Source organism: Pseudophryne corroboree, unplaced genomic scaffold (genome assembly GCF_028390025.1).
Source record: "Pseudophryne corroboree isolate aPseCor3 unplaced genomic scaffold, aPseCor3.hap2 scaffold_1001, whole genome shotgun sequence".
In the NCBI taxonomy this organism is placed as follows: domain Eukaryota; kingdom Metazoa; phylum Chordata; class Amphibia; order Anura; family Myobatrachidae; genus Pseudophryne; species Pseudophryne corroboree.
The window spans coordinates 83,369-110,002 of NW_026967628.1; the positions used below are offsets into that span (position 1 = coordinate 83,369).

Below are 26,634 nucleotides of genomic sequence, written 5' to 3' on the forward strand. Positions count from 1 at the left end.
AAGTCTGTTTAATATGAAAACAAGGTGATATCTAATTAGCACACAGGTAAGGAATTAAGAAAATCTTTATTTAAGGGTGAAGATGTTTCTCACAAAATCGTTGCCCCAATGCATCATTGAAATTCAAGCTGGAAAGATGATTTTAATATATCACTTGTACATTTTGTATTGCTCTTCTGGTGACAATGTAGTTTGTTTTTGTCAATTACCATTTTAATAATCGGGTAAAGAAAATTAATTGGATTTTTGAAAGAAAACAATACTGTCAATATACTATTAAAACAAATTAAAATTGTAAAAGTTATTGTACTTTAAGTAAAAATAAAAGAGCAAAAATATCAATCCCAGTTTTGGATTACTTTAATTAACAAAAAAAAATGCATATAGCAGAGGATAGTTTCAATCTGCCTACCTCTGGGTTATGGACCCAGCACTTCCATTACAGTACTCTGCTGCACATGTAAGTGCAAAAGATCCTGAAGCACTCACTCATCATGGGAAAGTACCAATGTGTTTCTTCATTGGTTGATGGAAGAAACATCTTACAAAAACTCTCCACATTATTGACTTTTTAAAATGTTTCTAGGAATCGTTCTAGATGAATGCATATTAGCCTTTGTCAGTATGGACTTTTGCAAAGTGTTGCTGTGGCGCAATCAGTTAGTGTGTAAGGCTATTAACCAAAAGGTTGGTGGTTCAATCCCACCCAGAGACTTAATTGACCTTGTTATCAGATTTTGGTGATCTTTAAGTAGACAAGTCAAAATTTCAAACCCCCTGTTATGGTGTAGGGTACCTGGCCTTCTCTGATGTAATCAGAGTTAGATTTGATTCAGTGATTTTATAAAAACAGCTAGGAAGCACAATTTAGCAGTGGGTTGCAGAGAAAAAGAAATATGCTGGCAGAAAAATCCAATTGAGTGATTAAACAGCTCTTCATTTTCTGGCTTTATTTTATGCTAACAAATTTGTGCTCTGAAAAGTGTCCACAAAGCCAAGTATCTGATTAACACCTTTGTAGGGATGGTTTTTCACCTATTATTAAATTAAACTTGCTTCATTGGTAAGGCAGCAAGTGATGTCATCCAAGCAGTGGGTCAAAGTTGGCTTCAAACCTCGTCTGCTTATGAAAAGAGAAAAGGGGTATGCAGGGCATGGCGGCCTTTTGCGGTGCTTGGATGACCCCTAGTTCGCATTAAATAATGCAGTCGAGTTTCCCACATTTGGGGAAATCACAGGGGTCAGCATACCCAGAATGCAATGAATGAACCGCTCCCTGGGAGAACAGTCTTCATGACCATGGTATCTCCTATGCAAAATAAGTATGATTTGGGATAGGGCTGGGGAGGGCCGCTGCTCAGGCACATCTCTGTCAAGTAAAGGAGATTCAACTGAGGCAGCACAAGGGAACTCTCATCTGGGGACAACAACTGCAGGGAGAACACATATTTTCAGATGAACATGGGAGGGCAGAAGGCTGCCTAATACTGAAGCACCCCCAAACAACAAACCAAATGCAACAACTAGTGCAAGCATTCCTGGGGGAAGGCCTGCAGCAGATGGATTTGCATATGGCGATGTCATCCAAGCAGTGGGTCAAAGTTGGCTTCAACCCTCGTCTGCATATGAAAAGAGAAAAGGGGCGTGCAGGGCATGGCAGCCTTTTGCGGCACTTGGATGACCCCTAGTTCACATTTCTTGCAGCAGCTGGGCACTGTAACAGCTCCAGAGCTGCTCTGTAAGGCAAGTAAAAGGGTGTGGGCCCTGCAGCACTACCTGTAGTTCGCATTGTGCGAGACCCCTAGTTCGCATTAAACACCCCCACCCTCCTTCGGTGTGGGGCTCATGTTGGCCATGCCCCAGCCCCTGAAGCATTCACGCTGATTTCTTGCAGCAGCTGGGCACTGTAACAGCTCAAGAGCTGCTCTGTAAGGCAAGTAAAAGGGTGTGGGCCCTGCAGCACTACCTGTAGTTTGCATTGTGCTTTGGAAGGCACAAAGTAAGCAGACGGGAAGAGAAGTCAGGATAGTGCACAAGGGTATAGACGGGAGGGGCTCAAGAAAAAAGAAGTGGAAACAGACAGCAAACTAGGCTTCCAATGCACAATGCAAACTACAGGTAGTGCTGCAGGGCCCACACCCTTTTACTTGCCTTACAGAGCAGCTCTGGAGCTGTTTAATCACTCAATTGGATTTTTCTGCCAGCATAATTTTTCTCTTACGTCCTAGAGGATGCTGGGGACTCCGTAAGGACCATGGGGGATAGACGGGCTCCGCAGGAGACATGGGCACTTTAAGAAAGACTTTAGATCTGGGTGTGCACTGGCTCCTCCCTCTATGCCCCTCCTCCAGACCTCAGTTTACTACTGTGCCCAGAGGAGACTGGGTGCTTTTCAGGGAGCTCTCCTGAGTTTCCTGACAGAAAGTATATTTGTTAGATTTTTTTATTTTCAGGGAGCCTGCTGGCAACAGACTCCCTGCATCGAGGGGCGGAGGGAAGAGATGCACACCTACTTCTGTGAGTTGATAGGCTCTGCTTCTTAGGCTACTGTACAGCATTAGCTCCAGAGGGATCGGTACGCAGGTCTCACCCTCGCCGTCCGTCCCAGCGCCGCGCCGCCGTCCCCCTCGCAGAGCCGGAAGATAGAAGCCGGGTGAGTATGAGAAGAAAAGAAGACTTCAGAGGCGGCGGAAGACTTCATGATCTTCACTGAGGTAACGCACAGCAGTAAAGCTGTGCTCCATTGCTCCCATACACCTCTCACACGGCAGTCAGTGTAAGGGTGAAGGGCGCAGGGGGGATGCCCTGGGCAGCAATATAGACCTCTCTTTGGCAAAATAAATATATATGCAGCTAGGCACTGTATATATATATAAGAGCCCCCGCCTTTTTTTTACTATATTTGAGCGGGACAGAAGCCCGTCGCTGAGGGGGTGGGGCTTCTCCCTCTGCACTCACCAGCGCCATTTTCTCCACAGCACCGCTGAGGGGAAGCTCCACGGACTCTCCCCTGCTTATACCACGGTAGAAAGAGGGTCTTAAAGAAGAGGGGGGCACATAATTAGGCGCATATATATATGGAAATACAGCGCTACTGGGTAAACATAAAATTATTGTGTTTTTTTCCTGGGTCATATAGCGCTGGGGTGTGTGCTGGCATACTCTCTCTCTCTGTCTCTCCAAAGGGCCTTGTTGGGGAACTGTCCTCAGATAAGAGGATTCCCTGAGTGTATGGTGTGTCGGTACACGTGTGTCGACATGTCTGAGGTAGAAGGCTCTCCTAGAGAGGAGCAGGAGCAAATTAATGTGGTGTCTCCATCGACAACGCCGACACCTGACTGGATGGATATGTGGAATGTTTTAAGTGCTAATGTAAACTTATTACACAAGAGATTAGACAAAGCTGAAGCTAGGGAACAGTCAGGGAGTCAACCCATGCCTGTCCCTATGTCGCAAGGACCTTCGGGGTCTCAAAAGCGCCCACTATCCCAAATAGTTGACACAGATACCGACACGGATTCTGACTCCAGTGTCGACTACGATGATGCAAAGTTACAGCCAAAATTGGCTAAATGTATTCGATATATGATTATTGCACTAAAAGATGTTTTGCACATCACAGAGTCCCCTGTCCCTGACACGAGGGTACACATGTATAAGGGAAAGAAACCTGAGATAACCTTTCCCCCCTCACATGAGTTGAACGAATTATGTGAAAAAGCTTGGGAATCTCCAGACAAAAAGCTGCAGATTCCCAAAAGGATTCTTATGGCGTATCCTTTCCCGCCAATGGACAGGATACGGTGGGAATCCTCCGCTAGGGTGGATAAAGCATTGACACGCTTATCCAAAAAGGTAGCGCTGCCATCCCAGGATACGGCTACCATCAGGGACCCTGCTGACCGCAAGCAGGAGGTTACCCTAAAGTCCATTTACACACATTCTGGTACCTTACTCAGACCGGCAATTGCGTCGGCCGGGGTTGTAGCGCGGTGGCAGCGGAATTGCAGACCCGTCCTCAATTCCTGCTAAAAGTGGAATCATCCTTTCATATGAACCAACCTATTGTGATGCCTGTGGCTACGCGTGACTTGGAGGATTCCGAGTCCCTTGATGTGGTCAGGGCTTTGAAAATTTACGTGGCCAGAACGGCTAGAGTCAGAAAAACAGAAGCACTGTTTGTCCTGTATGCAGCCAACAAGATTGGCACCCCTGCTTCAAAGCAGACTATTGCTCTCTGGATCTGTAACACGATTCAGCAGGCGCATTCTATGGCGGCAAATCCATCTGCGAACTACAGGTAGTGCTGCAGGGCCCACACCCTTTTACTTGCCTTACAGAGCAGCTCTGGAGCTGTTACAGTGCCCAGCTGCTGCAAGAATTCAGCTTGAATGCTTCAGGGGCTGGGGCATAGCCAACATGAGCCCCACACCAAAGGAGGGTGGAGGTGTTTAATGCAAACTAGGGGTCAGCCAAGCGCCGCAAAAGGCCACCATGCCCTGCACGCCCCTTTTCTCTTTTCATATGCAGACGAGGGTTGAAGCCAACTTTGACCAACTGCTTGGATGACATCACCATATGCAAATCCATCTGCGGCAGGCCTTCCCCCAGGAATGCTTGCACTAGTTGTTGCATTTGGTTTGTTGTTTGGGGGTGCTTCAGTATTAGGCAGCCTTCTGCCCTCCCATGTTCATCTGAAAATATATGTTCTCCCTGCAGTTGTTGTCCCAAGATGAGAGTTCCCTTGTGCTGCCTCAGTTGAATCTCCTTTACTTGACAGAGATGTGCATGAGCAGCGGCCCTCCCCAGCCCTATTCCAAATCATACTTATTTTGCATAGGAGATACCATGGTCATGAAGATTTTTCTCCCAGGGTGAGGTTCATTCATTGCATTTTGGGTATGCTGACCCCTGTGATTTCCCCAAATGTGGGAAACTCGACTGCATTATTTGTGGTAGTGGGAGGCTGTGTTTGTGATTTCTTCTGGTCAGCTCTGGTAAAAGTCAGATTTCTTTGTTTCAGATTTTCCTTTAGCCTTGTTCTTCTTTCGAGAGTTCCCTTGTGCTGCCTCAGTTGGATCTCCTTCACTTAACAGGGGGGTGCCCGAGCAGCGACCCTCCCCAGCTCTAGCCCAACTCCTACTTACCTGCCAGGTGAGATACTATGATCATGAAGGTGCTTCTCCCAGGGCAAGGCTCACCCATTGCACTCTGGGTGTGCTGCCCCTGCGATTTCCCCAAATGTGGGAAACTTGACTGCATAATTTGTGTTTCCCCTGGTCGGCTCTCGTATAATTCAGATCTCTTTGTCTCAGATCTCTCTCCAGCCTAGTTTGCTGTCTGTTTCCACTTCTCTTTTCTTCAGCCGCTCCCTTCTATACCCTTGTGCACTATCCTGACTTCTCCTCCCGTCTGCTTACTTTGTGCCTTCCAATGCACAATGCAAACTACAGGTAGTGCTGCAGGGCCCACACCCTTTTACTTGCCTTACAGAGCGTCTCTGGAGCTGTTACAGTGCCCAGCTGCTGCAAGAAATCTGCTTGAATGCTTCAGGGGATGGGACATGGCCAACATGAGCCCCACACCAAAGGAGGGTGGAGCAGAAGGCTGCCTAATACTGAAGCACCCCCAAACAACAAACCAAATGCAACAACTAGTGCAAGCATTCCTGGGGGAAGGCCTGCCGCAGATGGATTTGTGGTGATGTCATCCAAGCAGTTGGTCAAAGGTGGCTTCAACCCTCGTCTGCATATGAAAACAGAAAAGGGGCGTGCAGGGCATGGTGGCCTTTTGCGGCGCTTGACTGACCCCTAGTTTGCATTAAACACCTCCACCCTCCTTCGGTGTGGGGCTCATGTTGGCTATGCCCCAGCCCCTGAAGCATTCAAGCTGATTTCTTGCAGCAGCTGGCCACTGTAACAGCTCCAGAGCTGCTCTGTAAGGCAAGTAAAAGGGTGTGGGCCCTGCAGCACTACCTGTAGTTTGCATTGTGCATTGGAAGGCACAAAGTAAGCAGACGGGAGGAGAAGTCAGGATAGTGCACAAGGGTATAGAAGGGAGCGGCTGAAGAAAAGAGAAGTGGAAACAGACAGCAAACTAGGCTGGAGAGAGACCTGAGACAAAGAGATCTGAATTATACGAGAGCCGACCAGGGGAAACACAAATTATGCAGTCAAGTTTCCCACATTTGGGGAAATCGCAGGAGCAGCACACCCAGAGTACAATGGGTGAGCCTTGCCCTGGGAGAAGCACCTTCATGATCATAGTATCTCACCTGGCAGGTAAGTAGGAGTTGGGCTAGAGCTGGGGAGGGTCGCTGCTCGGGTACCCCCCTGTAAAGTGAAGGAGATCCAATTGAGGCAGCACAAGGGAACTCTCGAAAGAAGAACAAGGCTAAAGGAAAATCTGAGACAAAGAAATCTGACTTTTACCAGAGCTGACCAGAAGAAATCACAAACACAGCCTCCCACTACCACAAATAATGCAGTCAAGTTTCCCACATTTGGGGAAATCACAGGGGTCAGCATACCCAAAATGCAATGAATAAACCTCACCCTGGGAGAAAAATCTTCATGACCATGGTATCTCCTATGCAAAATAAGTATGATTTGGAATAGGGCTGGGGAGGGCCGCTGCTCATGCACATCTCTGTCAAGTAAAGGAGATTTAACTGAGGCAACACAAGGGAACTCTCATCTGGGGACAACAACTGCAGGGAGAACATATATTTTCAGATGAACATGGGAGGGCAGAAGGCTGCCTAATACTGAAGCACCCCCAAACAACAAACCAAATGCAACAACTAGTGCAAGCATTCCTGGGGGAAGGCCTGCCGCAGATGGATTTGCATATGGTGATGTCATCCAAGCAGTGGGTCAAAGTTGGCTTCAACCCTCGTCTGCATATGAAAAGAGAAAAGGGGCGTGCAGGGCATGGTGGCCTTTTGCGGCGCTTGGCTGACCCCTAGTTTGCATTAAACACCTCCACCCTCCTTTGGTGTGGGGCTCATGTTGGCTATGCCCCAGCCCCTGAAGCATTCAAGCTGATTTCTTGCAGCAGCTGGGCACTGTAACAGCTCCAGAGCTGCTCTGTAAGGCAAGTAAAAGGGTGTGGGCCCTGCAGCACTACCTGTAGTTCGCATTGTGCGTTGGAAGGCACAAAGTAAGCAGACAGGAGGAGAAGTCAGGATAGTGCGCAAGGGCATAGAAGGGAGCGGCTCAAGAAAAGAGAAGTGGAAACAGACAGCAAACTAGGCTGGAGAGAGACCTGAGACAAAGAGATCTGAATTATACGAGAGCCGACCAGGGGAAACACAAATTATGCAGTCAAGTTTCCCACATTTGGGGAAATCGCAGGAGCAGCACACCCAGAGCAATGGGTGAGCCTTGCCCTGGGAGAAGCACCTTCATGATCATAGTATCTCACCTGGCAGGTAAGTAGGAGTTGGGCTAGAGCTGGGGAGGGTCGCTGCTCGGGTACCCCCCTGTAAAGTGAAGGAGATCCAACTGAGGCAGCACAAGGGAACTCTCGAAAGAAGAACAAGGCTAGAGGAAAATCTGAGACAAAGAAATCTGACTTTTACCAGAGCTGACCAGAGGAAAGCACAAACACAGTCCCCCACTACCACAAATAATGCAGTCAAGTTTCCCACATTTGGGGAAATCACAGGGGTCAGCATACCCAAAATGCAATGAATGAACCTCACCCTGGGAGAACAATCTTCATGACCATGGTATCTCCTATGCAAAATAAGTATGATTTGGAATAGGGCTGGGGAGGGCCGCTGCTCATGCACATCTCTGTCAAGTAAAGGAGATTCAACTGAGGCAGCACAAGGGAACTCTCATCTGGGGACAACAACTGCAGGGAGAACACATATTTTCAGATGAACATGGGAGGGCAGAAGGCTGCCTAATACTGAAGCACCCCCAAACAGCAAACCAAATGCAACAACTAGTGCAAGCATTCCTGGGGGAAGTTCTGCAGAAGACGGATTTGCATACGGTGATGTCATCCAAGCAGTGGGTCAAAGTTGGCTTCAACCCTCATCTGCATATGAAAAGAGAAAAGGGGCGTGCAGGGCATGGCGGCCTTTTGCGGTGCTTGGATGACCCCTAGGTCGCATTAAACACCTCCACCCTCCTTTGGTGTGGGGCTCATGTTGGCCATGCCCCATCCCCTGAAGCATTCAAGCAGATTTCTTGCAGCAGCTGGGCACTGTAACAGCTCCAGAGCTGCTCTGTAAGGCAAGTAAAAGGGTGTGGGCCCTGCAGCACTACCTGTAGTTTGCATTGTGCATTGGAAGGCACAAAGTAAGCAGACGGGAGGAGAAGTCAGGATAGTGCACAAGGGTATAGAAGGGAGCGGCTGAAGAAAAGAGAAGTGGAAACAGACAGCAAACTAGGCTGGAGAGAGACCTGAGACAAAGAGATCTGAATTATACGAGAGCCGACCAGGGGAAACACAAATTATGCAGTCAAGTTTCCCACATTTGGGGAAATCGCAGGGGCAGCACACCCAGAGTGCAATGGGTGAGCCTTGCCCTGGGAGAAGCACCATCATGATCATAGTATCTCACCTGGCAGGTAAGTAGGAGTTGGGCTAGAGCTGGGGAGGGTCGCTGCTCGGGTACCCCCCTGTAAAGTGAAGGAGATCCAACTGAGGCAGCACAAGGGAACTCTCGAAAGAAGAACAAGGCTAAAGGAAAATCTGAGACAAAGAAATCTGACTTTTACCAGAGCTGACCAGAGGAAAGCACAAACACAGTCTCCCACTACCACAAATAATGCAGTCAAGTTTCCCACATTTGGGGAAATCACAGGGGTCAGCATACCCAAAATGCAATGAATGAACCTCACCCTGGGAGAACAATCTTCATGACCATGGTATCTCCTATGCAAAATAAGTATGATTTGGAATAGGGCTGGGGAGGGCCGCTGCTCATGCACATCTCTGTCAAGTAAAGGAGATTCAACTGAGGCAGCAAAAGGGAACTCTCATCTTGGGACAACAACTGCAGGGAGAACACATATTTTCAGATGAACATGGGAGGGCAGAAGGCTGCCTAATACTGAAGCACCCCCAAACAACAAACCAAATGCAACAACTAGTGCAAGCATTCCTGGGGGAAGGCCTGCCGCAGATGGATTTGCATATGGTGATGTCATCCAAGCAGTGGGTCAAAGTTGGCTTCAACCCTCGTCTGCATATGAAAACAGAAAAGGGGCGTGCAGGGCATGGTGGCCTTTTGCGGCGCTTGTCTGACCCCTAGTTTGCATTAAACACCTCCACCCTCCTTCGGTGTGGGGCTCATGTTGGCTATGCCCCAGCCCCTGAAGCATTCAAGCTGATTTCTTGCAGCAGCTGGGCACTGTAACAGCTGCTCTGTAAGGCAAGTAAAAGGGTGTGGGCCCTGCAGCACTACCTGTAGTTTGCATTGTGCATTGGAAGGCACAAAGTAAGCAGACGGGAGGAGAAGTCAGGATAGTGCACAAGGGTATAGAAGGGAGCGGCTGAAGAAAAGAGAAGTGGAAACAGACAGCAAACTAGGCTGGAGAGAGACCTGAGACAAAGAGATCTGAATTATACGAGAGCCGACCAGGGGAAACACAAATTATGCAGTCAAGTTTCCCACATTTGGGGAAATTGCAGGAGCAGCACACCCAGAGTACAATGGGTGAGCCTTGCCCTGGGAGAAGCACCTTCATGATCATAGTATCTCACCTGGCAGGTAAGTAGGAGTTGGGCTAGAGCTGGGGAGGGTCGCTGCTCGGGTACCCCCCTGTAAAGTGAAGGAGATCCAACTGAGGCAGCACAAGGGAACTCTCGAAAGAAGAACAAGGCTAAAGGAAAATCTGAGACAAAGAAATCTGACTTTTACCAGAGCTGACCAGAGGAAAGCACAAACACAGTCTCCCACTACCACAAATAATGCAGTCAAGTTTCCCACATTTGGGGAAATCACAGGGGTCAGCATACCCAAAATGCAATGAATGAACCTCACCCTGGGAGAAAAATCTTCATGACCATGGTATCTCCTATGCAAAATAAGTATGATTTGGAATAGGGCTGGGGAGGGCCGCTGCTCATGCACATCTCTGTCAAGTAAAGGAGATTCAACTGAGGCAGCACAAGGGAACTCTCATCTTGGGACAACAACTGCAGGGAGAACACATATTTTCAGATGAACATGGGAGGGCAGAAGGCTGCCTAATACTGAAGCACCCCCAAACAACAAACCAAATGCAACAACTAGTGCAAGCATTCCTGGGGGAAGTTCTGCAGAAGACGGATTTGCATACGGTGATGTCATCCAAGCAGTGGGTCAAAGTTGGCTTCAACCCTCATCTGCATATGAAAAGAGAAAAGGGGCGTGCAGGGCATGGCGGCCTTTTGCGGTGCTTGGATGACCCCTAGTTCGCATTAAACACCTCCACCCTCCTTTGGTGTGGGGCTCATGTTGGCCATGCCCCATCCCCTGAAGCATTCAAGCTGATTTCTTGCAGCAGCTGGGCACTGTAACAGCTCCAGAGCTGCTCTGTAAGGCAAGTAAAAGGGTGTGGGCCCTGCAGCACTACCTGTAGTTTGCATTGTGCATTGGAAGGCACAAAGTAAGCAGACGGGAGGAGAAGTCAGGATAGTGCACAAGGGTATAGAAGGGAGCGGCTGAAGAAAAGAGAAGTGGAAATAGACAGCAAACTAGGCTGGAGAGAGACCTGTGACAAAGAGATCTGAATTATACGAGAGCCGACCAGGGGAAACACAAATTATGCAGTCAAGTTTCCCACATTTGGGGAAATCGCAGGAGCAGCACACCCAGAGTACAATGGGTGAGCCTTGCCCTGGGAGAAGCACCTTCATGATCATAGTATCTCACCTGGCAGGTAAGTAGGAGTTGGGCTAGAGCTGGGGAGGGTCGCTGCTCGGGTACCCCCCTGTAAAGTGAAGGAGATCCAACTGAGGCAGCACAAGGGAACTCTCGAAAGAAGAACAAGGCTAAAGGAAAATCTGAGACAAAGAAATCTGACTTTTACCAGAGCTGACCAGAGGAAAGCACAAACACAGTCTCCCACTACCACAAATAATGCAGTCAAGTTTCCCACATTTGGGGAAATCACAGGGGTCAGCATACCCAAAATGCAATGAATGAACCTCACCCTGGGAGAAAAATCTTCATGACCATGGTATCTCCTATGCAAAATAAGTATGATTTGGAATAGGGCTGGGGAGGGCCGCTGCTCATGCACATCTCTGTCAAGTAAAGGAGATTCAACTGAGGCAGCACAAGGGAACTTTCATCTGGGGACAACAACTGCAGGGAGAACACATATTTTCAGATGAACATGGGAGGGCAGAAGGCTGCCTAATACTGAAGCACCCCCAAACAACAAACCAAATGCAACAACTAGTCCAAGCATTCCTGGGGGAAGTTCTGCAGAAGACGGATTTGCATACGGTGATGTCATACAAGCAGTGGGTCAAAGTTGGCTTCAACCCTCATCTGCATATGAAAAGAGAAAAGGGGCGTGCAGGGCATGGCGGCCTTTTGCGGTGCTTGGATGACCCCTAGTTCGCATTAAACACCTCCACCCTCCTTTGGTGTGGGGCTCATGTTGGCCATGCCCCATCCCCTGAAGCATTCAAGCTGATTTCTTGCAGCAGCTGGGCACTGTAACAGCTCCAGAGCTGCTCTGTAAGGCAAGTAAAAGGGTGTGGGCCCTGCAGCACTACCTGTAGTTTGCATTGTGCATTGGAAGGCACAAAGTAAGCAGATGGGAGGAGAAGTCAGGATAGTGCACAAGGGTATAGAAGGGAGCGGCTGAAGAAAAGAGAAGTGGAAACAGACAGCAAACTAGGCTGGAGAGAGACCTGAGACAAAGAGATCTGAATTATACGAGAGCCGACCAGGGGAAACACAAATTATGCAGTCAAGTTTCCCACATTTGGGGAAATCGCAGGGGCAGCACACCCAGAGTGCAATGGGTGAGCCTTGCCCTGGGAGAAGCACCTTCATGATCATAGTATCTCACCTGGCAGGTAAGTAGGAGTTGGGCTAGAGCTGGGGAAAGTCGCTGTTCGGGCACCCCCCTGTCAAGTGAAAGAGATCCAACTGAGGCAGCACAAGGGAACTCTCGAAAGAAGAACAAGGCTAGAGGAAGATCTGAGACAAAGAAATCTGACTTTTTCCAGAGCTGACCAGAGGAAAGCACAAACACAGTCCCCCACTACCACAAATAATGCAGTCGAGTTTCCCACATTTGGGGAAATCACAGGGGTCAGCATACCCAAAATGCAATGAATGAACCTCACCCTGGGAGAACAATCTTCATGACCATGGTATCTCCTATGCAAAATAAGTATGATTTGGGATAGGGCTGGGGAGGGCCGCTGCTCATGCACATCTCTGTCAAGTAAAGGAGATTCAACTGAGGCAGCACAAGGAAACTCTCATCTGGCGACAACAACTGCAGGGAGAACACATATTTTCAGATGAACATGGGAGGGCAGAAGGCTGCCTAATACTGAAGCACCCCCAAACAACAAACCAAATGCAACAACTAGTACAAGCATTCCTGGGGGAAGTTCTGCAGAAGACGGAATTGCATACGGTGATGTCATCCAAGCAGTGGGCCAAAGTTGGCTGGAACCCTCATCTGCATATGAAAAGAGAAAAGGGGTATGCAGGGCATGGCGGCCTTTTGCGGCGCTTGGATGACCCTTAGTTCGCATTAAACACCCCCACCCTCCTTCGGTGTGGGGCTCATGTTGGCCATGCCCCATCCCCTGAAGCATTCAAGCTGATTTCTTGCAGCAGCTTGGCACTGTAACAGCTCCAGAGCTGTTCTGTTAGGCAAGTAAAAGGGTGTGGGCCCTGCAGCACTACCTGTAGTTTGCATTGCGCATTGGAAGGCACAAAGTAAGCAGACAGGAGGAGAAGTCAGGATAGTGCACAAGGGTATAAAAGGGAGCGGCTCAAGAAAAGAGAAGTTGAAACAGACAGCAAACTAGGCTGGAGAGAGACCTGAGACAAAGAGATCTGAATTATACGAGACCTGACCAGGGGAAACACAAATTATGCAGTCAAGTTTCCAACATTTGGGGAAATCGCAGGGGCAGCACACCCAGAGTGCAATGGGTGAGCCTTGCCCTGGGAGAAGCACCTTCATGATCATAGTATCTCACCTGGCAGGTAAGTAGGAGTTGGGCTAGAGCTGGGGAGGGTCGCTGCTCGGGCACCCCCCTGTCAAGTGAAGGAGATCCAACTGAGGCAGCACAAGGAAACTCTCGAAAGAAGAACAAGGCTAGAGGAAGATCTGAGACAAAGAAATTTGACTTTTACCAGAGCTGACCAGAGGAAAACACAAACACAGTCCCCCACTACCAACAAATAAAGCAGTCGCGTTTCCCACATTTGGGGAAATCACAGGGGTCAGCATACCCAGAATGCAATGAATGAACCTCACCCTGGGAGAGTAATCTTCATGACCATGGTATCTCCTATGCAAAATAAGTATGATTTGGGATAGGGCTGGGGAGGGCCGCTGCTCATGCACATCTCTGTCAAGTAAAGGAGATTCAACTGAGGCAGCACAAGGGAACTCTCATCTGGGGACAACAACTGCAGGGAGAACACATATTTTCAGATGAACATGGGAGGGCAGAAGGCTGCCTAATACTGAAGCACCCCCAAACAACAAACCAAATGCAACAACTAGTGCAAGCATTCCTGGGGTAAGTTCTGCAGAAGACGGATTTGCATACGGTGATGTCATCCAAGCAGTGGGTCAAAGTTGGCTTCAACCCTCATCTGCATATGAAAAGAGAAAAGGGGCGTGCAGGGCATGGCGGCCTTTTGCGGTGCTTGGATGACCCCTAGTTCGCATTAAACACCCCCACCCTCCTTTGGTGTGGGGCTCATGTTGGCCATGCCCCATCCCCTGAAGCATTCAAGCTGATTTATTGCAGCAGCTGGGCACTGTAACAGCTCCAGAGCTGCTCTGAACGGCAAGTAAAAGGGTGTGGGCCCTGCAGCACTACCTGTAGTTTACATTGTGCATTGGAAGGCACAAAGTAAGCAGACGGGAGAAGTCAGGATAGTGCGCAAGGGCATAGAAGGGAGCGGCTCAAGAAAAGAGAAGTTGAAACAGACAGCAAACTAGGCTGGAGAGAGACCTGAGACAAAGAGATCTGAATTATACGAGAGCCGACCAGGGGAAACACAAATTATGCAGTCAAGTTTCCCACATTTGGGGAAATCGCAGGAGCAGCACACCCAGAGTGCAATGGGTGAGCCTTGCCCTGGGAGAAGCACCTTCCTGATTATAGTATCTCACCTGGCAGGTAAGTAGGAGTTGGGCTAGAGCTTGGGAGGGTCGCTGCTCGGGCACCCCCCTGTCAAGTGAAGGAGATCCAACTGAGGCAGCACAAGGAAACTCTCGAAAGAAGAACAAGGCTAGAGGAAGATCTGAGACAAAGAAATCTGACTTTTACCAGAGCTGACCAGAGGAAAGCACAAACACAGTCCCCCACTACCACAAATAATGCAGTCGAGTTTCCCAAATTTGGGGAAATCACAGGGGTCAGCATACCCAGAATGCAATGAATGAACCTCACCCTGGGAGAACAATCTTCATGACCATGGTATCTCCTATGCAAAATAAGTATGATTTGGGATAGGGCTGGGGAGGGCCGCTGCTCAGGCACATCTCTGTCAAGTAAAGGAGATTCAACTGAGGCAGCACAAGGGAACTCTCATCTGGGGACAACAACTGCAGGGAGAACACATATTTTCAGATGAACATGGGAGGACAGAAGGCTGCCTAATACTGAAGCACCCCCAAACAACAAACCAAATGCAACAACTAGTAAAAGCATTCCTGGGTGAAGGTCTGCAGAAGACGGATTTGCATACGGTGATGTCATCCAAGCAGTGGGCCAAAGTTGGCTGGAACCCTCATCTGCATATGAAAAGAGAAAAGGGTTATGCAGGGCATGGCGGCCTTTTGCGGCGCTTGGATGACCCCTAGTTCGCATTAAACACCTCCACCCTCCTTCGGTGTGGGGCTCATGTTGGCTATGCCCCAGCCCCTGAAGCATTCAAGCTGATTTCTTGCAGCAGCTGGGCACTGTAACAGCTCCAGAGCTGCTCTGTAAGGCAACTAAAAGGGTGTGGGCCCTGCAGCACTACCTGTAGTTCGCATTGTGCGTAGGAAGGCACAAAGTAAGCAGACGGGAGAAGTCAGGATAGTGCGCAAGGGCATAGAAGGGAGCGGCTCAAGAAAAGAGAAGTGGAAACAGACAGCAAACTAGGCTGGAGAGAGACCTGAGACAAAGAGATCTGAATTATACGAGAGCCGACCAGGGGAAACACAAATTATGCAGTCAAGTTTCCCACATTTGGGGAAATCGCAGGGGCAGCACACCCAGAGTGCAATGGGTGAGCCTTGCCCTGGGAGAAGCACCTTCATGATCATAGTATCTCACCTGGCAGGTAAGTAGGAGTTGGGCAAGAGCTGGGGAGGGTCGCTGCTCGGGCACCCCCCTGTCAAGTGAAGGAGATCCAACTGAGGCAGCACAAAGGAACTCTCGAAAGAAGAACAAGGCTAGAGGAAGATCTGAGACAAAGAAATCTGACTTTTACCAGAGCTGACCAGAAGAAAGCACAAACACAGTCCCCCCACTACCAACAAATAAAGCAGTCGCGTTTCCCACATTTGGGGAAATCACAGGGGTCAGCATACCCAGAATGCAATGAATGAACCTCACCCTGGGAGAGTAATCTTCATGACCATGGTATCTCCTATGCAAAATAAGTATGATTTGGGATAGGGCTGGGGAGGGCCGCTGCTCATGCACATCTCTGTCAAGTAAAGGAGATTCAACTGAGGCAGCACAAGGGAACTCTCATCTTGGGACAACAACTGCAGGGAGAACATATATTTTCAGATGAACATGGGAGGGCAGAAGGCTGCCTAATACTGAAGCACCCCCAAACAACAAACCAAATGCAACAACTAGTGCAAGCATTCCTGGGGGAAGGCCTGCAGCAGATGGATTTGCATACGGTGATGTCATCCAAGCAGTGGGTCAAAGTTGGCTTCAACCCTCGTCTGCATATGAAAAGAGAAAAGGGGCGTGCAGGGCATGGCGGCCTTTTGCGACGCTTGGATGACCCCTAGTTCGCATTAAACACCTCCACCCTCCTTCGGTGTGGGGCTCATGTTGGCTATGCCCCAGCCCCTGAAGCATTCAAGCTGATTTCTTGCAGCAGCTGGGCACTGTAACAGCTCCAGAGCTGCTCTGTACGGCAAGTAAAAGGGTGTGGGCCCTGCAGCACTACCTGTAGTTTGCATTGTGCATTGGAAGGCACAAAGAAAGCAGACAGGAGGAGAAGTCAGGATAGTGCACAAGGGTATAAAAGGGAGGGGGTCATGAAAAAAGAAGTGGAAACAGACAGCAAATTAGGCTGGAGAGAGACCTGAGACAAAGAGATCTGAATTATACGAGAGCCGACCAGGGGAAACACAAATTATGCAGTCAAGCTTCCCACATTTGGGGAAATCAGAGTGCAATGGGTGAGCCTTGCCCTGGGAGAAGCACCTTCATGATCATAGTATCTCACCTGGCAGGTAAGTAGGAGTTGGGCTAGAGCTGGGGAGGGTCGCTGCTCGGGCACCCCCCTGTCAAGTGAAAGAGATCCAACTGAGGCAGCACAAGGGAACTCTCGAAAGAAGAACAAGGCTAGAGGAAGATCTGAGACAAATAAATCTGACTTTTACCAGAGCTGACCAGAGGAAAGCACAAACACAGTCCCCCACTACCACAAATAATGCAGTCGAGTTTCCCACATTTGGGGAAATCACAGGGGTCAGCATACCCAGAATACAATGAATGAACCTCACCCTGGGAGAACAATCTTCATGACCATGGTATCTCCTATGCAAAATAAGTATGATTTGGGATAGGGCTGGGGAGGGCCGCTGCTCAGGCACATCTCTGTCAAGTAAAGGAGATTCAACTGAGGCAGCACAAGGGAACTCTCATCTGGGGACAACAACTGCAGGGAGAACACATATTTTCAGATGAACATGGGAGGGCAGAAGGCTGCTTAATACTGAAGCACCCCCAAACAACAAACCAAATGCAACAACTAGTGCAAGCATTCCTGGGGGAAGGCCTGCAGCAGATGGATTTGCATACGGTGATGTCATCCAAGCAGTGGGTCAAAGTTGGCTTCAACCCTCGTCTGCATATGAAAAGAGAAAAGGGGCGTGCAGGGCATGGCGGCCTTTTGCGGCGCTTGGATGACCCCTAGTTCACATTAAACACCTCCACCCTCCTTCGGTGTGGGGCTCATGTTGGCTATGCCCCAGCCCCTGAAGCATTCAAGCTGATTTCTTGCAGCAGCTGGGCACTGTAACAGCTCCAGAGCTGCTCTGTACGGCAAGTAAAAGGGTGTGGGCCCTGCAGCACTACCTGTAGTTTGCATTGTGCATTGGAAGGCACAAAGTAAGCAGACAGGAGGAGAAGTCAGGATAGTGCACAAGGGTATAAAAGGGAGGGGCTCATGAAAAAAGAAGTGGAAACAGACAGCAAACTAGGCTGGAGAGAGACCTGAGACAAAGAGATCTGAATTATACGAGAGCTGACCAGGGGAAACACAAATTATGCAGTCAAGCTTCCCACATTTGGGGAAATCGCAGGGGCACCACACCCAGAGTGCAATGGGTGAGCCTTGCCCTGGGAGAAGCACCTTCATGATCAAAGTATCTCACCTGGCAGGTAAGTAGGAGTTGGGCTAGAGCTGAGGAGGGTCGCTGCTCTGGCACCCCCCTGTCAAGTGAAAGAGATCCAACTGAGGCAGCACAAGGGAACTCTCGAAAGAAGAACAAGGCTAGAGGAAGATCTGAGACAAATAAATCTGACTTTTACCAGAGCTGTCCAGAGGAAAGCACAAACACAGTCCCCCACTACCACAAATAATGCAGTCGAGTTTCCCACATTTGGGGAAATCACAGGGGTCAGCATACCCAGAATGCAATGAATGAACCTCACCCTGGGAGAACAATCTTCATGACCATGGTATCGCCTATGCAAAATAAGTATGATTTTGGATAGGGCTGGGGAGGGCCGCTGCTCAGGCACATCTCTGTCAAGTAAAGGAGATTCAACTGAGGCAGCACAAGGGAACTCTCATCTGGGGACAACAACTGCAGGGAGAACACATATTTCCAGATAAACATGGGAGGGCAGAAGGCTGCCTAATACTGAAGCACCCCCAAACAACAAACCAAATGCAACAACTAGTACAAGCATTCCTGGGGGAAGGCCTGCAGCAGATGGATTTGCATATGGTGATGTCATCCAAGCAGTGGGTCAAAGTTGGCTTCAACCCTCGTCTGCATATGAAAAGAGAAAAGGGGCGTGCAGGGCATGGCGGCCTTTTGCGGCGCTTGGATGACCCCTAGTTCGCATTAAACACCTCCACCCTCCTTCGGTGTGGGGCTCATGTTGGCTATGCCCCAGCCCCTGAAGCATTCAAGCTGATTTCTTGCAGCAGCTGGGCACTGTAACAGCTCCAGAGCTGCTCTGAACGGCAAGTAAAAGGGTGTGGGCCCTGCAGCACTACCTGTAGTTTGCATTGTGCATTGGAAGGCACAAAGTAAGCAGACGGGAGAAGTCAGGATAGTGCGCAAGGGCATAGAAGGGAGCGGCTCAAGAAAAGAGAAGTTGAAACAGACAGCAAACTAGGCTGGAGAGAGACCTGAGACAAAGAGATCTGAATTATATGAGAGCCGACCAGGGGAAACACAAATTATGCAGTCAAGTTTCCCACATTTGGGGAAATCGCAGGAGCAGCACACCCAGAGTGCAATGGGTGAGCCTTGCCCTGGGAGAAGCACCTACATGATCATAGTATCTCACCTGCCAGGTAAGTAGAAGTTGGGCTAGAGCTGGGGAGGGTCGCTGCTCGGGTACCCCCCTGTCAAGTGAAGGAGATCCAACTGAGGCAGCACAAGGGAACTCTCGAAAGAAGAACAAGGCTAGAGGAAGATCTGAGACAAATAAATCTGACTTTTACCAGAGCTGACCAGAGGAAAGCACAAACACAGTCCCCCACTACCACAAATAATGCAGTCGAGTTTCCCACATTTGGGGAAATCACAGGGGTCAGCATACCCAGAATGCAATGAATGAACCTCACCCTGGGAGAACAATCTTCATGACCATGGTATCTCCTATGCAAAATAAGTATGATTTGGGATAGGGCTGGGGAGGGCCGCTGCTCAGGCACATCTCTGTCAAGTAAAGGAGATTCAACTGAGGCAGCACAAGGGAACTCTCATCTGGGGACAACAACTGCAGGGAGAACACAAATTTTCAGATGAACATGGGAGGGCAGAAGGCTGCCTAATAATGAAGCACCCCCAAACAACAAACCAAATGCAACAACTAGTGCAAGCATTCCTGGGGGAAGGCCTGCAGCAGATGGATTTGCATACGGTGATGTCATCCAAGCAGTGGGTCAAACAACAAACCAAATGCAACAACTAGTGCAAGCATTCCTGGGGGAAGGCCTGCAGCAGATGGATTTGCATACGGTGATGTCATCCAAGCAGTGGGTCAAAGTTGGCTTCAACCCTCGTCTGCATATGAAAAGAGAAAAGGGGCGTGCAGGGCATGGCGGCCTTTTGCGGCGCTTGGATGACCCCTAGTTCGCATTAAACACCTCCACCCTCCTTCGGTGTGGGGCTCATGTTGGCTATGCCCCAGCCCCTGAAGCATTCAAGCTGATTTCTTGCAGCAGCTGGGCACTGTAACAGCTCCAGAGCTGCTCTGTACGGCAAGTAAAAGGGTGTGGGCCCTGCAGCACTACCTGTAGTTTGCATTGTGCATTGGAAGGCACAAAGTAAGCAGGCAAGGTCCAGAGAACAGTTAGAGGTCGGAGTAGCACTATCTCAAGTAGTACTACGACAGCACGGATGGATTCTAAATATTCCAAAATCGCAGCTGATTCCGACGACACGTCTGCTGTTCCTAGGGATGATTCTGGACACAGTACAGAAAAAGGTGTTTCTCCCGGAGGAGAAAGCCAAGGAGTTATCCGACATAGTCAGGAACCTCCTAAGACCAGGCCAAGTGTCAGTACAATGCACAATGGTCCTGGGAAAGATGGTGGCTTCTTACGAAGCGATTCCATTCGGCAGATTCCATGCAAGAACTTTTCAGTGGGATCTGCTGGACAAATGGTCCGGATCGCATCTTCAAATGCATCAGCGGATAACCCTGTCTCCAAGGACAAGGATGTCTCTCCTGTGGTGGTTACAGAGTGCTCATCTCCTAGAGGGCCGCAGATTCGGCATTCAGGATTGGGTCCTGGTGACCACGGATGCCAGCCTGAGAGGCTGGGGAGCAGTCACACAGGGAAGAAATTTCCTGGGCTTGTGGTCAAGCATGGAAACGTCACTTCACATAAATATCCTGGAACTAAGGGCCATTTACAATGCCCTAAGTCAGGCAAGACCTCTGCTTCAGGGTCAGCCGGTGTTGATCCAGTCGGACAACATCACGGCAGTCGCCCACGTAAACAGACAGGGCGGCACAAGAAGCAGGAGGGCAATGATGGAAGTGGCAAGGATTCTTCGCTGGGCGGAGAATCATGTGATAGCACTGTCAGCAGTGTTCATTCCGGGAGTGGACAACTGGGAAGCAGACTTCCTCAGCAGACACGATCTTCACCCGGGGGAGTGGGGACTTCACCCAGAAGTCTTCCACATGATTGTGAACCGTTGGGAAAAACCAAAGGGTGGACATGATGGCGTCCCGCCTCAACAAAAAGCTGGATAGATATTGCGCCAGGTCAAGGGACCCTCAGGCAATAGCTGTGGACTCTCTGGTAACACCGTGGGTGTACCAGTCAGTGTATGTGTTCCCTCCTCTTCCTCTCATACCAAAAGTACTGAGAATCATAAGAAGGAGAGGAGTAAAGACTATACTCGTGGCTCCGGATTGGCCAAGAAGGACTTGGTACCCGGAAATTCAAGAGATGCTCACGGAAGACCCGTGGCCTCTACCTCTAAGAAAGGACCTGCTCCAGCAGGGACCATGTCTGTTCCAAGACTTACCGCGGCTGCGTTTGACGGCATGGCGGTTGAACGCCGGATCCTGAAGGAAAAAGGCATTCCGGATGAAGTCATCCCTACCCTGATCAAAGCCAGGAAGGATGTAACCATACAACATTATCACCGTATTTGGCGTAAATATGTTGCGTGGTGCGAGGCCAGGAAGGCCCCTACAGAGGAATTTCAACTGGGTCGTTTCCTGCATTTCCTGCAAACAGGACTGTCTATGGGCCTCAAATTAGGGTCCATTAAGGTTCAAATTTCGGCCCTGTCAATATTCTTCCAAAAAGAACTGGCTTCTGTTCCTGAAGTTCAGACGTTTGTCAAGGGAGTACTGCATATACAGCCTCCTTTTGTGCCTCCAGTGGCACCTTGGGATCTCAATGTAGTTTTGGGATTCCTAAAATCACATTGGTTTGAACCACTCACCACTGTGGACTTAAAATATCTCACATGGAAAGTGGTAATGCTGTTAGCCCTGGCTTCAGCCAGGCGTGTCTCAGAATTGACCAAAACAAAAAACTGCAACAAACGAGCGCCTAATCATCAAAATAAAAAGTGAAAACCAATACGTGTTTCATAGAATTAAATAATCACAATTTTATGTTCCTGATAGTCTGCGCTTGCCGGAATACTATGTGTAGTATTGTGGTGATAGCATAGAAAAAGAACAAACGGCTGCGCTGAATATCAGGAACGAAACATGATGTACAGAGAGCCAACGTAAAAAATAACAATGTTTATTAATAAAACATATAAAAAGATTAATTGTCAAATAACCGGTGAAAAATATATACAAATATATATAAGAACAGTCACTAGACGTGAACTAGTGGTATATTGTAATGACTCAGCTTATTGGGGTGAAAAGTTCAGTGATTCACTTGTTAGATAGTTGATAAATACCAGGTGTGTTGGTAGGATCCTAATGAATAAAAAAGTCCCTCAGTTGAAATTGATATTCAATACCTTTCCAAAATGGGCTGGTAAGAGCCGAGCGTCCTCGGCTTCAATGTCCTGCAATGCCCATATACGCTGTGCAGCGGAAAGGAATGGACCGTCTCTCTCACAACCCGGTCGTGGCGGCGTGTGCGCTGAAGCCGCTGATGTCGGATGCTGTAGAAGGAGGGTGCAGCGGGGACCAAGGAACACCTGGAAGATTTCACCTGAGCTGAGTGTGGATAGGGGCGGGTCCTGACGCGTTTCGTCACGTTCACGTGACTTTCTCAAAGGTAGAATGTTCTTATATATATTTATATATATTTTTCACCGGTTATTTGACAATTAATCTTTTTATATGTTTTATTAATAAACATTGTTATTTTTTACGTTGGCTCTCTGTACATCGTGTCTCAGAATTGGCGGCTTTATCCTATAAAAGCCCTTACCTAATTTTTCATATGTGGTGCCTGCGGCTACTAGGGACTTGGAGGATTCCAAGTTGCTGGACGTAGTCAGGGCCCTGAAAATATATGTTTCCAGGACGGCTGGAGTCAGAAAATCTGATTCGCTGTTTATCCTGTATGCACCCAGCAAGCTGGGTGCTCCTGCTTCTAAGCAGACGATTGCTCGTTGGATTTGTAGTACAATTCAGCTTGCACATTCTGTGGCAGGCCTGCCACAGCCAAAATCTGTAAAAGCCCATTCCACACGGAAAGTGGGCTCATCTTGGGCGGCTGCCCGAGGGGTCTCGGCTTTACAACTTTGCCGAGCAGCTACTTGGTCAGGGGAAAACATGTTTGCTAAATTCTACAAATTTGATACCCTGGCTGAGGAGGACCTGGAGTTCTCTCATTCGGTGCTGCAGAGTCATCCGCACTCTCCCACCCGGTTGGGAGCTTTGGTATAATCCCCATGGTCCTTTCGGAGTCCCCAGCATCCACTAGGACGTTAGAGAAAATAAGAATTTACTTACCGATAATTCTATTTCTCATAGTCCATAGTGGATGCTGGGCGCCCATCCCAAGTGCGGATTGTCTGCATTACTTGTACATAGTTATTGTTACAAAAATCGGGTTATTGTTGTTGTGAGCCATCTTTTCAGAGGCTCCTTCTGTTATCATGCTGTTAACTGGGTTCAGATCACAAGTTGTACGGTGTGATTGGTGTGGCTGGTATGAGTCTTACCCGGGATTCAAAATCCTTCCTTATTGTGTACGCTCGTCCGGGCACAGTATCCTAACTGAGGCTTGGAGGAGGGTCATAGGGGGAGGAGCCAGTGCACACCAGCTAGTCCTAAAGCTTTTACTTTGTGCCCAGTCTCCTGCGGAGCCGCTATTCCCCATGGTCCTTTCGGAGTCCCCAGCATCCACTACGGACTATGAGAAATAGAATTATCGGTAAGTAAATTCTTATTTTCTGGACTGTGTCCAGGATCATCCTTAGGAATAGAAGACGTGTCGTCGGAATCAGCTGCGATTTTGGAATATTAAGAATCCAACCGTGCTGCCGCAACACTACTTGAGATAGTGCTACCCCGACTACCAACTGTTCCCTGGATCTTGCCCTTATCCGGAGATCGTCCAAGTAAGGGATAATTAAAACTCCCTTCCTTCGAAGGAGTATCATCATTTCGGCCATTACTTTGGTAAAGACCCGGGGTGCCGTGGACAAACCAAACGGCAGCGTCTGAAACTGATAGTGACAGTTCTGTACCACAAACCTGAGGTACCCTTGGTGAGAAGGGTAATTTGGGACATGGAGATAAGCATCCTTGATGTCCAGAGACACCATATAATCCCCTTCTTCCCGGTTTGCCATCACCGCTCTGAGTGACTCCATCTTGAATTTGAACCTTTGTATGTAAGTGTTCAAGGATTTCAGATTTAAATTAGGTCTCACCGAGCCGTCCGGCTTCGGTACCACAAACAGCGTGGAATAATACCCCTTTCCCTGTTGTAGGAGGGGTACCTTGATTATCACCTGCTGGGAATACAGCTTGTGAATGGCTTCCCATACCGCCTCCCTGTCGGAGGGAGACGTCGGTAAAGCAGACTTTAGGAAAACGGCGAAGGGGAGACGTCTCGAATTCCAATTTGTACCCCTGAGATACCACCTGAAGGATCCAGGGGTCCACCTGTGAGTGAGCCCACTGCACGCTGAAATTTATGAGACGGGCCCCCACCGTTTCTGTTCCTGGGAACTGGCTGTTTGCTGCAGCCTTTTTCCTCTCCCTCTGCCACGGGGCAGAAATGAGGAGCCTTTTGCCCGCTTGCCCTTATGGGGCCCAAAGGACTGCGCCTGATAATACGGCGTCTTCTTATGTTGAGAGGCTACCTGGGGTAAAAATGTGGATTTCCCAGCCGTTGCCGTGGCCACCAGGTCTGTTAGACCTACCCCAAATAACTCCTCCCTTTTATAAGGCGATACTTCCATATGCCTTTTGGAATCAGCATCACCTGACCACTGTCTTGTCCATAACCCTCTTCTGGCAGAAATGGACAGCGCACTTACTCTTGATGCCAGTCGGCAAATATCCCTCTGTGCATCACGCATATATAGAAAGCATCTTTTAAATGCTCTATAGTCAGTAATATACTGTCCCTATCTAGGGTATCAATATTGTCAGTCAGGGAATCCGACCAAGCCACCCCAGCACTGCACATCCAGGCTGAGGCGATTGCTGGTCGCAGTATCACACCCGTGTGAGTGTATATACATTTTAGGATATTTTACTGCTTTCTGTCAGCAGGTTCCTTAAGGGCGGCCGTATCCGGGGACGGTAGTGCCACCTGTTTAGACAAGCGTGTGAGCGCTTTATTCACCCTAGGGGGTGTTTCCCAATGTGCCCTATCCTCTGGCGGGAAGGGGTATGATGCTAATAACTTTTTAGGAATTAACAGTTTTTATCGGGGGAAACCCACGCATCATCACACACTTCATTTAATTCCTCAGATGCAGGAAAAACTACAGGCAGTTTTTTCTCACCCAACATAATACCCTTTTTAGTGGTACTGGTATTATCAGAAATGTGTAAAAACATTTTCCATAGCCTCAATCATGTAACGTGTGGCCCTACTGGAAGTCACATTCGTCTCTTAATCGTCGACACTGGAATCAGTATCCGTGTCGGCGTCTGTATCTGCCATCTGTGGTAACGGGCGTTTTAGAGCCCCTGATGGCTTTTGAGACACCTGGACAGGCACAGGCTGAGTAGCCGGCTGTCTCATGTCATCAATCTTTTGTAAAGAGCTGACACTGTCACGTAATTCCTTCCATAAGCTCAGCCACTCAGGTGTCGACTCCCTAGGGGGTGACAACTCCATTACAGGCAATTGCTCCGCCTCCACACCATTTTCCTCCTCATACATGTCGACACAATCGTACCGACACACACACACACAGGGAATGCTCTGATAGAGGACAGGACCCCACTAGCCCTTTGGGGAGACAGAGGGAGAGTATGCCAGCACACACCAGAGCGCTATATATATATATATATATATATACAGGGATAACCTTATATAAGTGTTTTTCCCCTTATAGCTGCTGTATTGTTATACTACGCCTAATTAGTGCCCCCCTCTCTTTTTTAACCCCTTTCTGTAGTGTAGTAACTGCAGGGGAGAGCCAGGGAGTTTCCCTCCAACGGAGCTGTGAGAGAAAATGGCGCCAGTGTGCTGAGGAGATAGGCTCCGCCCCCTTCTCGGCGGCCTTTTCTCCCGTTTTTCTGTGGAATCTGCCAGGGGTTAAAATTCATCCATATAGCCCTGGGGGCTATATGTGATGTATTTTCGCCAGCCAAGGTGTTTCTATTGCTGCTCAGGGTGCCCCCCCTAGCGCCCTGCACCCTCAGTGACCGAAGTGTGAAGTGTGCTGAGGAGCAATGGCGCACAGCTGCAGTGCTGTGCGCTACCTTGGTGAAGACAGGATGTCTTCTGCCGCCGATTTTCCGGACCTCTTCTTGCTTCTGGCTCTGTAAGGGGGCCGGCGGCGCGGCTCTGGGACCGAGCTCCGAGGCTGGGCCTGTGTTCGGTCCTTCTGGAGCTAATGGTGTCCAGTAGCCTAAGAAGCCCAATCCACTCTGCACGCAGGTGAGTTCGCTTCTTCTCCCCTTAGTCCCTCGATGCAGTGAGCCTGTTGCCAGCAGGTCTCACTAAAAATAAAAAACCTAAAACTAAACTTTCACTAAGAAGCTCAGGAGAGCCCCTAGTGTGCACCCTTCTCGGCCGGGCACAAAAATCTAACTGAGGCTTGGAGGATTGTCATAGGGGGAGGAGCCAGTGCACACCAGGTAGTCCTAAAGCTTTACTTTTGTGCCCAGTATCCTGCGGAGCCGCTAATCCCCATGGTCCTTACGGAGTTCCCAGCATCCACTAGGACGTCAGAGAAACACTGATAGAGTACATTATATTTATGAATTAATTGCTTCCAGATTCTGCAGCAGCATCATCAGCACCACCAGTGTTACTCACAGTCACTTCACACTGACTGCTGCACAACACATCACTTAATTTCCGGGCCGCCCGCCACCTGGTGAAGAGACATGGGAGATGAAGGACCAGCAGTGCCA

General features: G+C 49.0%; 24 non-coding genes and 2 pseudogenes across 24 annotated transcripts; 2 read left to right on the forward strand and 24 right to left on the reverse strand.

Moving 5' to 3' along the window:
• Positions 1 to 1,147: 1,147 nt before the first annotated feature.
• LOC134987332 (U1 spliceosomal RNA) lies at positions 1,148 to 1,326 on the reverse strand (annotated as a pseudogene).
• Positions 1,327 to 4,823: 3,497 nt separating this feature from the next.
• Positions 4,824 to 4,987, forward strand: LOC134987360 (U1 spliceosomal RNA). Its single transcript, XR_010193023.1, has one exon. It is a non-coding gene; the product is annotated as a U1 spliceosomal RNA (small nuclear RNA).
• A 152-nt stretch (positions 4,988 to 5,139) lies between these two features.
• On the forward strand, positions 5,140 to 5,302 carry LOC134987368 (U1 spliceosomal RNA). Its single transcript, XR_010193030.1, has one exon. It is a non-coding gene; the product is annotated as a U1 spliceosomal RNA (small nuclear RNA).
• An 824-nt stretch (positions 5,303 to 6,126) lies between these two features.
• On the reverse strand, positions 6,127 to 6,289 carry LOC134987381 (U1 spliceosomal RNA). Its single transcript, XR_010193043.1, has one exon. It is a non-coding gene; the product is annotated as a U1 spliceosomal RNA (small nuclear RNA).
• A 152-nt stretch (positions 6,290 to 6,441) lies between these two features.
• On the reverse strand, positions 6,442 to 6,605 carry LOC134987358 (U1 spliceosomal RNA). Its single transcript, XR_010193022.1, has one exon. It is a non-coding gene; the product is annotated as a U1 spliceosomal RNA (small nuclear RNA).
• Positions 6,606 to 7,279: 674 nt separating this feature from the next.
• Positions 7,280 to 7,440, reverse strand: LOC134987394 (U1 spliceosomal RNA). Its single transcript, XR_010193055.1, has one exon. It is a non-coding gene; the product is annotated as a U1 spliceosomal RNA (small nuclear RNA).
• A 152-nt stretch (positions 7,441 to 7,592) lies between these two features.
• On the reverse strand, positions 7,593 to 7,756 carry LOC134987344 (U1 spliceosomal RNA). The gene has a single exon (XR_010193008.1). It is a non-coding gene; the product is annotated as a U1 spliceosomal RNA (small nuclear RNA).
• A 674-nt stretch (positions 7,757 to 8,430) lies between these two features.
• Positions 8,431 to 8,593, reverse strand: LOC134987380 (U1 spliceosomal RNA). Its single transcript, XR_010193042.1, has one exon. It is a non-coding gene; the product is annotated as a U1 spliceosomal RNA (small nuclear RNA).
• Positions 8,594 to 8,745: 152 nt separating this feature from the next.
• Positions 8,746 to 8,909, reverse strand: LOC134987351 (U1 spliceosomal RNA). Its single transcript, XR_010193014.1, has one exon. It is a non-coding gene; the product is annotated as a U1 spliceosomal RNA (small nuclear RNA).
• A 666-nt stretch (positions 8,910 to 9,575) lies between these two features.
• Positions 9,576 to 9,738, reverse strand: LOC134987378 (U1 spliceosomal RNA). The gene has a single exon (XR_010193040.1). It is a non-coding gene; the product is annotated as a U1 spliceosomal RNA (small nuclear RNA).
• Positions 9,739 to 9,890: 152 nt separating this feature from the next.
• LOC134987355 (U1 spliceosomal RNA) lies at positions 9,891 to 10,054 on the reverse strand. The gene has a single exon (XR_010193019.1). It is a non-coding gene; the product is annotated as a U1 spliceosomal RNA (small nuclear RNA).
• Positions 10,055 to 10,728: 674 nt separating this feature from the next.
• LOC134987383 (U1 spliceosomal RNA) lies at positions 10,729 to 10,891 on the reverse strand. The gene has a single exon (XR_010193044.1). It is a non-coding gene; the product is annotated as a U1 spliceosomal RNA (small nuclear RNA).
• Positions 10,892 to 11,043: 152 nt separating this feature from the next.
• On the reverse strand, positions 11,044 to 11,207 carry LOC134987356 (U1 spliceosomal RNA). Its single transcript, XR_010193020.1, has one exon. It is a non-coding gene; the product is annotated as a U1 spliceosomal RNA (small nuclear RNA).
• A 674-nt stretch (positions 11,208 to 11,881) lies between these two features.
• LOC134987369 (U1 spliceosomal RNA) lies at positions 11,882 to 12,044 on the reverse strand. Its single transcript, XR_010193031.1, has one exon. It is a non-coding gene; the product is annotated as a U1 spliceosomal RNA (small nuclear RNA).
• Positions 12,045 to 12,196: 152 nt separating this feature from the next.
• LOC134987352 (U1 spliceosomal RNA) lies at positions 12,197 to 12,360 on the reverse strand. The gene has a single exon (XR_010193015.1). It is a non-coding gene; the product is annotated as a U1 spliceosomal RNA (small nuclear RNA).
• Positions 12,361 to 13,034: 674 nt separating this feature from the next.
• LOC134987387 (U1 spliceosomal RNA) lies at positions 13,035 to 13,197 on the reverse strand. Its single transcript, XR_010193049.1, has one exon. It is a non-coding gene; the product is annotated as a U1 spliceosomal RNA (small nuclear RNA).
• A 152-nt stretch (positions 13,198 to 13,349) lies between these two features.
• Positions 13,350 to 13,514, reverse strand: LOC134987375 (U1 spliceosomal RNA). Its single transcript, XR_010193036.1, has one exon. It is a non-coding gene; the product is annotated as a U1 spliceosomal RNA (small nuclear RNA).
• A 671-nt stretch (positions 13,515 to 14,185) lies between these two features.
• Positions 14,186 to 14,348, reverse strand: LOC134987384 (U1 spliceosomal RNA). Its single transcript, XR_010193045.1, has one exon. It is a non-coding gene; the product is annotated as a U1 spliceosomal RNA (small nuclear RNA).
• A 152-nt stretch (positions 14,349 to 14,500) lies between these two features.
• Positions 14,501 to 14,664, reverse strand: LOC134987336 (U1 spliceosomal RNA). The gene has a single exon (XR_010193000.1). It is a non-coding gene; the product is annotated as a U1 spliceosomal RNA (small nuclear RNA).
• Positions 14,665 to 15,335: 671 nt separating this feature from the next.
• LOC134987370 (U1 spliceosomal RNA) lies at positions 15,336 to 15,498 on the reverse strand. The gene has a single exon (XR_010193032.1). It is a non-coding gene; the product is annotated as a U1 spliceosomal RNA (small nuclear RNA).
• Positions 15,499 to 15,650: 152 nt separating this feature from the next.
• On the reverse strand, positions 15,651 to 15,816 carry LOC134987367 (U1 spliceosomal RNA). The gene has a single exon (XR_010193029.1). It is a non-coding gene; the product is annotated as a U1 spliceosomal RNA (small nuclear RNA).
• A 972-nt stretch (positions 15,817 to 16,788) lies between these two features.
• LOC134987342 (U1 spliceosomal RNA) lies at positions 16,789 to 16,952 on the reverse strand. The gene has a single exon (XR_010193006.1). It is a non-coding gene; the product is annotated as a U1 spliceosomal RNA (small nuclear RNA).
• A 674-nt stretch (positions 16,953 to 17,626) lies between these two features.
• On the reverse strand, positions 17,627 to 17,789 carry LOC134987395 (U1 spliceosomal RNA). Its single transcript, XR_010193056.1, has one exon. It is a non-coding gene; the product is annotated as a U1 spliceosomal RNA (small nuclear RNA).
• A 152-nt stretch (positions 17,790 to 17,941) lies between these two features.
• LOC134987346 (U1 spliceosomal RNA) lies at positions 17,942 to 18,105 on the reverse strand. Its single transcript, XR_010193010.1, has one exon. It is a non-coding gene; the product is annotated as a U1 spliceosomal RNA (small nuclear RNA).
• A 692-nt stretch (positions 18,106 to 18,797) lies between these two features.
• Positions 18,798 to 18,939, reverse strand: LOC134987366 (U1 spliceosomal RNA; annotated as a pseudogene).
• A 152-nt stretch (positions 18,940 to 19,091) lies between these two features.
• LOC134987364 (U1 spliceosomal RNA) lies at positions 19,092 to 19,255 on the reverse strand. Its single transcript, XR_010193028.1, has one exon. It is a non-coding gene; the product is annotated as a U1 spliceosomal RNA (small nuclear RNA).
• Positions 19,256 to 26,634: the final 7,379 nt, after the last annotated feature.